Source organism: Humulus lupulus, chromosome 3, assembly GCF_963169125.1.
Source record: "Humulus lupulus chromosome 3, drHumLupu1.1, whole genome shotgun sequence".
Lineage (NCBI taxonomy): Eukaryota > Viridiplantae > Streptophyta > Magnoliopsida > Rosales > Cannabaceae > Humulus > Humulus lupulus.
In genome coordinates, this window is record NC_084795.1 from 113,250,276 (window position 1) to 113,262,095 (window position 11,820).

The window sequence follows — 11,820 nt, forward strand, 5'->3', positions numbered from 1 at the left end:
ACAAAAGTGTAAATTCCATTAAAGGATGAGCGAACAACATTGAAGGTTATTCATAACTGGTAACGATTAGAATTTCAAAGATTTTTTTCTAAAAGACTATGGGCGAAAAACCTTATTTATCTGCTTGTTTTTCCGATACGACCTTTATTCTTGTTTTTCCATCATGAATAGGCGAACATACTCTTTTTCCTTCATGATCAAGTGAATAGACTCTTTCGCCTTCACGGTCAAGCAAACATGCACTTATTCAAGAGATTTTGATATGTTCTCATCTTGTTTTTATAGTAGGGTGATTAGAACTCTATTTTGAAAGAAAAAAAATATTAGTAAATATCTTATTGGGTTTTCTCCTATACCCTATGTGCCCCCTAAGTGATTGAGGAATCTTGTTCCTTGATCATTTTTTATGACGTGCTTTGGTGCTTATAAATGTTGTGTTCATGTATATAGACATAGGTGAATAGGTTATGATATGCGAACAGGTTCCATGTTTGTACATGTTCTTGTACTTTTGAGGTTTTTGTTCACCCAATGTAGAGGCATAGTATTGCCATATTGCCTTCCATGGATTCTGAGCTCTTCATTTCTTGTTCATTTTTGTGACATGCAAATCGGTTAACATGTTGAAAAAAATTTATTCCTTTATGAAACCCATGGGTGAGCAGGCTTCTCCATGTAGGAGCAGATTTGTAGGTTACTCCTCCAACTAATGGGCGATCATTTTTGAAGTTTTCCTCCTTTCTGTTAGTTATCAGATTGTGAGATTATCATCTTACTAACAATGAGTAAAATTTGAAGTTATCCTCAATCACAACTCAAGTTTATCTTCTTTTCTAAGGATACTTCTGAGTTGGTTTTATCTTCTAGGTTCTTACCTAGTTCAGCCAGGTTTAAGTTTTTTCTTAACAACTACCTGTTAGTATGCAGGTCGTGTAACTAGCTAGGACCAGATTTTTATTGCTCAATAGCCTATCTGTAATCATTCAAGCCTTGTACCTGGTTAGGACTAGGATTTTATAGCATAATACCTTACATGTCATTATTCAATCCTTGTACCTAGTTAGGACCAGGATTTTATAGCTTAATAACTTACCTGTTATTATTCAAGCCTTGTACCTGGTTAGTACCAGGATTTTATGGCTTTAATTTTTTCAATGTTAGTTTCTTAAGTTTCATTTGGAATCATATTTGACATCTTGAGTTATTGTACTAGCTCGGTTTTCATTTCCAAATTTCACTTTTACACTAACTTGAATTGTTCAAAGTTTGATTGCATTATTTTAACTACCAAGTACGCCTACTTGTTTCATTAATTCTCACAACCATTTTGCATACTTATTTAAACATATAAGTATGATGAGCTTATAACTGCTTGCAAGTTGTACTCCTTTATTCATAGAAGCATGGTAGGCTTAAAATATTACTTAAATTTTTGTAGCACAAAAAATTTGTAATATCGTGCCTTTTGATACTTGGTTATCTCCATACTGTAACTTTTTTCCAAAAGTTCAATACAACTTTTTTTTAAAAAAAAAAAAAAAAAAGTTGTGTAGATTTTCTCCGAGCTCGTGGTATGGTTATATCCAACACCTATATGCCCCCCAAGTAACCATGTTATAAATCTTGGGCTATTTCTGGCTTGGATTCGAGCTCGTTTTATAATGTATAATTCGAAGTTGTCCTCTATCCTGATTATAATAAGATTTTGAGGTTATCTTCTTTTCTGGTAATGATTAGAATTTGAAGTTGTTCTCTTTCCTAATTAAGATTGGAGTTTGAGGTTATTTTATTTTTCGATCGTAATCTCTTTATGAAGCAATCATTAACAGGGATCCCTCTAAGAAGCGGTCTTTGTTCTTACCCCTAGCAGATTTTGCTATATCGGGTATGCAACAAGAATATCCCCTTAAGGTGTGTCTTCGGAGTTCGGCTCGCAAGTTGATCTCTAAGGATCATCTCCATTTATGCTCCTTCAAATTTGGGGTCGACTCTTATCTTTTCTCCTTGATAGGAGAATACCTCGATAAACCCCGAGTTGGAGAAAGGTGTCGGATCGGAGATGAAATGATGAAAAGATAACGCTAATAGAGATTTTAAAGAAAGTTTACATGTTTTGACATTTTTCACTTTTTGACTCCTGCTCGCACCTTAGAAGTAACGTTGGGAGTGTTGGGGTTTTATGCCCTAATTAAAACCCAAATTCTTTGTAATCTCATTTTATTATCAATAAAAGAATAGAAATCATTTTTTGACTTGGTCAATCACTTTGCTCACATGTTTTATTTTCATGATTATTTGTTTAATATAAACTTCTATTAAATCCCGAGCATATAGCTAATCTTATTTATAGTGACGTAATCACAGTGGAATATAAATATGATTATATGTTCAAAAATAAGTTAGTCCTAAGATTAGTCAGTGCACCGGATTTACACTGACTTGCCAATCTACGATATGATCTACTTACACATTACAGTGTTATGTTCTTTCCAGAACATTAGCAAAGTAGATAAGATCGGATGTATTTGTTACATCGGACAGGACCGATATTGACAGTTGATAAGATAAGTAAACATACCGTTATTATCTATTCTAGTCATATCATATAGTTGACCATAGGTCAATTCAATCTCAATTCTGAGTGGTTAGTATTCTAACTGATTGTATTATTTGAGTTCTTTGACTTGTTCGTTACCAGCTTACCCTACGGACTAGCCCATACTTACATATTGGGAACTCGGTAGTATAATTGAGTGGGAGTGTTAATCATAGATATGAACATCTATAGCTTCTGATGAAGAAGTGAAACGATGGTTTCCTTTTAGTTTGGTTCAAGGTGTTAAATGATAGAGATCTCATTTCAGTAATTAAATTAGTTTACTGAAATATCATTTACAAGGAACTAAGTGTTTTAAGGATAAAATACAATGAGGGGTAAAACAGTATTTTAGTCCTATCTCATTGTAGACCGTCTATAGTGGATTGAGTGACAATTATGGTTGTAACAATGGATAATTAATAGCGTATCTATATTTGTTATAGAGCGTTCTATGAATTCAAGAGTGCAATTCCAAGTCTATAGTGGAGTCACGAGGAATTAATAAGTTAGTAAATTTATTTGTTAGATTTATGATAACTTATTGGAGCTTGATTTCATAGGCCCATGGTCCCCATTGTACCTTGGATAAAATCATCTAGATAGTCTCAATTAATTGATTTAATCGTCAATTAGAATTATCAAAGTTGACCAGGTCAATTTTGGATAGTTTCACAGAGTTGTGTAATTTTGAGAAGAAAAGAGAAATTATGGCAGATTTATTAATTAAGATAAATTGGTATCTAAATTAATAAATAAATTTAAATCAAGGTTCAAATTATAAATAATTATTTTGATAAAGGATTTAAATAATTATTTAATTAATTAAATCAATAGAAAATAATACAGGCCTTGATTTTAAGTCCAATGGGCTTATAATCAAATGGGAAATTTCACGGGCCTATAGCCCATGATAATTTCGATCTAGGGCTTCAAAATAGCTATTATTTTATTGATTTTTTAATTAAATTAAATGGCCTAATTGAGTTTATAAAAGGAGTTCTTAGAGAGAAGTCAAAAGTAGAAGAAGTTTGAGAAGTCACAAGTCAGATTTTCTGATAGTTTTATATTCTCTCTAAACACAAGTCCTTTTCTAAGCCACTTTGTTATTTTCTCTTCTTCTTTCTATATCTATCTCATGTGTTGAGAATTACCCACACTAGTCTAGGTGGTTCTAAGAATACATTGGAAGATTGTGAAGAAAATAGAAGATCGTTCAGTTTCTTGATAATACTCTGCGACAGAAAGGATACAAGAGTTAGAGAAACTGAAGGAAGGACTCTTAATTCCGCTGCGTATACTGTAAGTATTATATTATTTGTTTCTCTTTGAATTCAATTTTAGAAACATGTTTTAGGCTATCTCGTATTAATTTGTTTAATATTAGATATACATGAAAATAAATAAAGATCCTGTATAAGCTTTTCTAACAGGGAGAACAGGTCCTTCCTTGCCCCTTGCTCCATTAGTCTGTTAGAATGTGTTTGCATTGGTATACGAAAAGAGTCTTGGTTATGACAAGTATCATTTTTTCTCTTTTAGTTCCTTACTAAGATACACGAGTGAACAGACTTCTTTTGTAGTTGTCGAGCAGAGTATGTCTTCATGCCATAAGTGAGTAGGATTATTCTTTGTTCCTGTTCAATCTATTTATACATTATTGGACAAACATATCAAAATATGTTGTATTAGCCTTTATGAAGGCTCGTGAAGGACCAAACTTGTTATGGTAACTTTGAGGAGTACCAATCATATTTTTACTCTCCTGTTCACTATGTACAATGCACTATACACAAACAGGTTCTTCTTTGTACAATACAAAATGGGTGAACTAGTTCATCTTTGAACGATGCACTATGGGCGAGGAGGTTCTTCATAGTATAGTTGACGTTATTTTTCGTCAACTTGAGAACTTAAGAGCATTGATTCAAGAATAGAGATATGATCAAATAAATAGCACCATATTTTATAGGGGTTAGACACCCAAAAGATGATCGACGCCCACTTACTCACTTTTATTGATATTTAAGCTTGAAGAACCATAGTTTCTAGCAAACTTACATTGTCGAATTATTCTACTGTACTCCTTAACTTTGATATTACATATGGACTTGTTTATACAATAATGGAGTTTCGACATTATGAATTGCATCCCCTATTTCTATCCCCTCCCATCTTACTTATAGGGAGGATTTTAGGGTTATATTTAAATAATTGGCTATAAATAATACATACAAATTTTGTTAGCACCCTGTCATCCGATGCTAATTATGTTAGCATAGATAATCTGCCTTGAACGAACAGGCATAAATAACCAAGAGACACGAACACATATCTCTAATAGCGAATTAACAGCTTCTTCAGCGAACAAGAGTTAGAGAATATGGCTAGGCGACCAGACCCCTTTTGTTAGCGTTTAGTAGTTTACTTTGTGCGTTGTGAGAATGAGAATGCAATTACACAAGGCTTTGAGGCCAGGCATCTTTGTTAGCGTTTTGCAGGCACTCATGAACGAACAAGAACAAGAGTGTGTTAATGGGCGACCAGAATCTTGCTGTTAGCGTGTGATGGCTTGCCTTGTGCGAACAGATGTAGAAGAACATGCCTTATGTGAACAGAGGCAGAACTTCTTTGTTAGTATATGATGCCTTGACATAAGTGAACACGCACACTATACTTGTCAGTTATCGCATGCATGCCATGCTTGTGAGAACAAGCATACTATAAGTTAATATTGCAATTCTTTGACACATCATCATGCCAAAAAAATGGGTATAACAAAATCATTCTAAACTCATAGGGTAAACTCAGATACCTCATTGTATCACTTTAGACTCAAATAAGTCAATTCAAAATCCTCAAATGTATACAAAACAAAATTCCTCGGAGAAAAAGGTGGGGCTTGGGGTGAAGGAATAACCCCTAGGTCCTTGGCAACGAATAAAATGGGTCTTTTGGAAACAAGAGATTCTCGAGATAGGCATTTCACTCGAGGGACCTACTCTTGAGGCCATTCACTGTCCTCATCAAAGGCACCTAGATTCTCCTCAAAAGCTTTCTTCTTCTTTTTCTTTATGTGCCACAGAAGGTTGGGGTCAGTAACATGGGTGATACCATATTTTAGAAGGTTTCCTAGAGAAAATATGTTATGTGCTAGCTACTCTTCTACCGATAAGTCAACGATCTTGTGAAATCGTCAAGTACTAGACCATCCATGTCCGAATCATTAAGGGTCTTGCAACAAAAGGTAACACGTCAAAAAATAAGAAACTCATAATAATAATAATAAAAAAGGACAAAACAGAGAGGGGTGTACGTATAACAGACAAAGAGGAGGGAAGTAATACATACATACTAAGCAAAAGCTCTATCGAACCGAGGAGACACCTTCTACAAAACAGAAATCTCGCTTCCATAACCCGAGGTTTGAGATCGAGCCTTCAATCAGATGTTGCTTGGAACTGGCCTTCTAAAAGAAATAAAAACCCTTCGCCTTGGGAGTCGGCATGAGGTTATACATGAAGTGTACCTCTTCTAGGGTAGGAGGCTGCTCCAAGTGCTTCAGAAATGCGATGTGCATGTAACTAAGCGTTAACCAGCTATTCGGAGCTAACTAAAATGGTGCAATGCCGGAATACTTATGTACTGCGATAAATAAAGGGTTTAGGGGAAGAATCCCCCCTCCAATTATATGCTCGCAATATGTTGTGGCTCCAAGAGTTGGCTCATCGGAGCGACATTTACTCGTCAGCACAAAACACAAGAATAAATCATCAACTTGCTAATTGTCCATAATCTTTGTCAATTTCATATCTATCATCTGAAAGGTAATCGAGGCTGTGAGTAAATGTCCAGTCTCTTGCATGTCGAGCGACGAGACCCTTTGATTCCTTTTTTCCATATTCGAGACATCAAAAGAAAAAGGAGATATTAATATAGAACATTTTACCTTCTTTCTCCCTTATCGTCTTTGTCTACACACCAGATTCTTCTAGCTAGCTAACAGAAGCAAAGGTAACATGCATTTCTACACTATGGAAAGCAGTTAGAGAAGAAGAGACTCTGAATGGCAGTCATTATGGAAATGAGTCTCCCCACCATGGTCGTGGCCCGGAGACAAGGGCTCAGGAGGAAAGTTCTTGTAACGACCCAAAATCACCAATAAGGCTTAAGGGCCTTGATTAGCGTGCCGGGAGGGCATAATTATTTTATGTGTGATTTAAATGATTAAATGCATGACTATGTGATAAGCATGATTATATGATTATATGTGAATAAATGATTAAACGCATGTGTTATGAATATTGAATATGCCTGTGGGCCTTGATTAGTTTAGAAGGGTATATTAGTAATTTGAACCCGACGAGGGTATGATTTTGAGTTATGTGCAGCGCTTCCGGCATGAGAAGATCTTATTCCGCAATGTTAGCAAGGGGTTTCGAAATTGGTATTTGGTTGTGAAGCTGGTAACTATTAGTAACCTGAGAATTAGTGTTGTTACTGAAATAGTAAGTAAAAAGTGGTATTTTCGCAAAAGAGTAAAAGGACTAGGTTTCCCTTGAGGTTTAGAAAGGAAGGGTGTTAGAAGGAGGGGTAGAAGGGTCATTTAGTCATTATATAAGGTAAAACACAACTGAGATTAGCCTTTACATTTTAGGCTTTTCTAGAGGATTCTTGGTCATTTGGTTCAAGGTTTCAAAGGGAAAAGAGGATCTGAAGTTAAGCAGCTTAATTTCTTGAGGAATTGGGAGTAGAATTAAACTTTGGAGGAGGATTTACAGCTACCAATCCTTAGGAATTTTGAAATCAAGAAGAGGTAAGAACTTCAATTTCTGGTTTTGAATATTGCTTGATGTTCTTGAGAGTTTGGGTTTTGATTTCTAAAATCTGGGTTTGGGATGGAGTTGTGAGGAACCTAAGAATTAAAGCTTGGAAGGACATTGAAGCAACCTAGGGTCGGATTCATCCATCTGATGTAATAATTTCTGATCTTAATTGTTTGGTTTTAGATGGTGTTCTTGAGCTTCAGAGCTCAAGTTTGGTTCTATTTTTGATGATGCTTTTAGCTAAGTTTTTTATGTTGTTAGGTGGTTTTGGATGAGATATAGTGAGTTATAGATTTAATTTTGAGTTTGGTTGAGGTTTGGGGTAGATGTTTGGAGTTTTGGATTGGGGGAGGCGAAGAAGAAACCAATAAAATTGCATGTTCGGGTTGCAGCGCTGTAGTGCTAGGTTGGGCGCGCTACAGCACTGGGATGTGTTCTTGGGGGCTGGGTTTCTGACTATATCGTTGTAGCGCCCCTATGGTAGTGTTGTAGCGCTACCCTGCCTCCAACACTTGGTTTTTGGGTACTTTTTAGGGTTTTGATTGGGGGCTCGGGGGGACGGTTTCACCACCTCGTTTGGTAGAATTAGAGGTCCAGAGAGCGCGAGTTTGGTCCCGGGATTAACCTTTGAAATTTAAACTTATTGAAGTACCATTTCATGGATTGTGACTAAATGTACACTAGGACTCAGAACTGGATCGTGCTCCAGGGTCGTCTTATTAACCAAAGCACTCGGAATTAAAGGTAAGAAAACTGCACCCATATGTGACTGATGGGACTAAGTGCTCCCTATATTTGAATGTAATTGTTGTGTGATTATGATATGTTATGAGAGCATGAAATAATCGACCTAAGAGTTCTGAAATTGATATTTGTACACAGGACGCGGCTCGGCCAGTGGTAGCTGAGGACAGCTTTATAATCACTGAGCTCAGCTTAAGTGGGTCGGAGTCAGTGGGTTAAACACTGTGCTCGACCTAAGTGAGCTGGAGAGAGTGGGTTAAATAGAGGACGCGGCCTAAGGGCATCGACCTTGAGTATTGTGTGATGATTATTGAAATGTTATCATTGTTGTTTGGTTGTTTATAATCTGCTTAATATAGAGATGAATGGCTTATGAATAGTGAATTGACCTCTCTTATTATGTGACTGTTATGGCATGTTAAATACTTGGTTCACAACTTTATGGATTGTTGGTTGACTGTATTGTTTATACTATGCATTATGGTATTCTTGTTGGGCCTTGGCTCACGGGTGCTACGTGGTGCAGGTAAAAGCAAGGGCAAGGTGGACCAATCTTTAGTTGGAGAGCTATGGGGCAGAATGTACATAGTCAACTGCTCGTCCGCCACGGCCGAGGAATATTACAGGGACATATATAATGAATAAAATAGTCAACAACATATTAAAGTATGGAATCTTTAATCAATGGTTGCTAGTACAAATTACTAAGCATGTAGATGGATGCAAGTAATCTAGATTCAAATTACTTTTGTGGATAGACATCTTAGTAAATGCACTTTATATAATTAAGATTACATATGATAGGACCAATGTGGATTAATTTCTTTACATAAACTTACTGTTTTCCATAGAGATTCAATTCATATCTAAAATGATGATCATTTGTAGATAAGTTTAAACCCTGAGTGGTCATGATGTCCTGCTTGTAATGCCCTATTACCCTAGAGTCCTTACCATGTGATTTTAAAATGTGTTATTAGCTCACTAATCGAGGTTTTAGACTGAAAGTGTGATTAACTCGGGATAATAACTCATTTAATAAAAATTAGTATAAAGGTTTGGACATCCATTAAAGTTATAAAAGTGATACACTGGGATCCCAAATTACTGTTTCAAAATATATTTACAATTCAAAAGTTAAAGTACAGTCGACTTAAGCGACAAAATCAAACATTCATAGCGTGTCCCTCCAAAACACCCAGTCGTGGAGGCTAGGTACGCCAAACATGTACGCGCCGCTCCATGCCCTCCAATTTATGCTTGGTCGGCCTTTCCTTTGCCCTTACCTGCACCATGGAGTACCTGTGAGCCAAGGCCCAACAAGAAAACTCCACATATTGCCTATGGCAATTCAATCCAATAAATGCACAACTTTGAACAGATAACAGACTATTCACATAACATTCAACATGCTTGTTGTCGTTCGGCCCGCATTCAGTATGCTTATCATCATTCCCGGCCTTCTCCGATCCACCATAATCATGAAAACATAGCCTAACAACTACAAATATTCATACATAACATTAAACACAGATAATCGGGCCATACCTTGCTATACGGGCACAAACAGTTTTCTTACCCATGTCCCGAGCTGACTAACTAGTGTGATTCCTAGAACGATCCTCTAATTTCGAGCCTTGGTGGTAAAACCTAGTCACAAGGCAATAATAATAAACATCCATCGAGCCCTAAACTAATTAAGAACTTCATAATAGTATTCTAACCTCCGCGACCTCGAATTCTACAAAACCGGCTAATATAATCCTTCATGGGCCCTTGAATTTGAGTTCCCAAGCTAAAAACCATGCTTTGGCCATTATTCCTTATTTGAGTCGTGGCCCAGCCCCTTAGAGCCACGGTGCACTACAAGTCAGAGAGCCTTAGGGATCTCTTCTGGGGGACAAAGACCACGACGTGCCTCAGCCTGTGCCACGGTGCCTGGACAGTCTTAGAGGCTCCCCCGCCTTCTCGCACACACGGGTCGCGACGCTTGAAGAACAGGGCCGCGGCTCGAGCCCAAAATCCAGAAATCTTCCATGCGTTTTCTCAAGCTAACATCACCAATTCATAGCTAAATCAATCCCTAAACCCAGAACTAGTTCAGAACTCATGTTAAGGCAATATCAGCTGTATAAACACCCAAACACTTACCCCATGAACTCATCAAAACTCAAAGTTAGACCCTAAGTTTAGAACTCAAGAAAACCTCTAACTACAGAAGAAATACTAACAAAAATATGAACAAAATCCTTACCTCAACTGCAAATCCAACCCTTAGCTAAATCCAAACACTTCAAGCTTCCTCAATTCTGAGCCAATTCCCCTACAATTCTAAGCTTTTCTTTGAATTTCAATAAAACCCCCAAGCTATGAAGAGAGAGTGTATGTAACGAGAGAGAGAAGGAGAACTGAAAGAGTTGTGTGTCTTTTTTATTCTGGTCACTTCCTAATGGTTATCCAAGTCTATCACATGCCCCAAAATGACCAAAACTCCCCTTAGATCAGTTCTATCCCTTTAATACAACCAAGGGCAATTCCGTCATTTTCCCTATTCCCACGAACTCCTCGAATATTCCTATAAATCCCAAATTAATCTTGGCATACCAAAATAAATGCTAAATAGGTACCTATTACATGGTAAATTCAAAACACATACTATGTTCCCAAAATACCCCTAGGCTCTCCCCGTGTCGGGTATTCGACCCCATGGTGACTATTCCACTAATTCTCCCCTTAGAACCGTCTCGGACCACACATCATATTTATATCTACAAAATATTATGGTCTCAAGCACAACACACACACATAATCACATTTACACCCTCAATGGGCGAAAATTGCAAATAAGCCCTTATTAACAAGAATGGGCCCACATGCATATTTAACTCACCTAACCATGCATATCTAATCATATAAGCATTTAATTCAGGTAATCACATATTGATACACATATATCACAATTAACCACGTAATAACGTAATTAAATCAATTATTTCTCTCCCGACACGCTAATCAAGGCTCTAAGCCTTATTAGTAGATTTGGGACGTTACACTACTCATGTCTATCAGATCTTTTGATTTGTTCGTTAAGGCCTCTTAATATAATGAGGCTAGTGACCTTTATTTTGGAGATTCAATAATTTGAATGGTTGGGAACATGATTTCATAATAATGGAATTCAAGCGTTCCAAATAGATCGAACATTGGTTCCCTTAAGGATTAATTTTGGAACAAAATAGTTATGAAGCTCAAATCTTTAATAAGATTGTAGATAAATTATTTACTAATGAACTAATGGTACTTAAGAAACAAGTTGTAATTATAAGGGTAAAATGGTAAAGTTTGATCAACACTAATTAACGAACCAATAATTGGATGACATAGCTACATGTATTGATTATATCAATGGACTGCAAAAAATAATGCTGTAAATGTAATTCTATAATTATTAGAGATGAAATTAAATATTTATAGTGGAGAAATAAATGAATTAATAAATAAGATTATTTAATTAAATAGTTTAATTAATAATCTGGTTTATTGAAACTTAGTATTAGAGGTCCATGGTCCCCGACGCACCTCTGTACTACATTGTCAAGGTTAAATGTGTCATAGGCAAGATTAATGAAGAAAATGACTAAATAGCAAATGTAT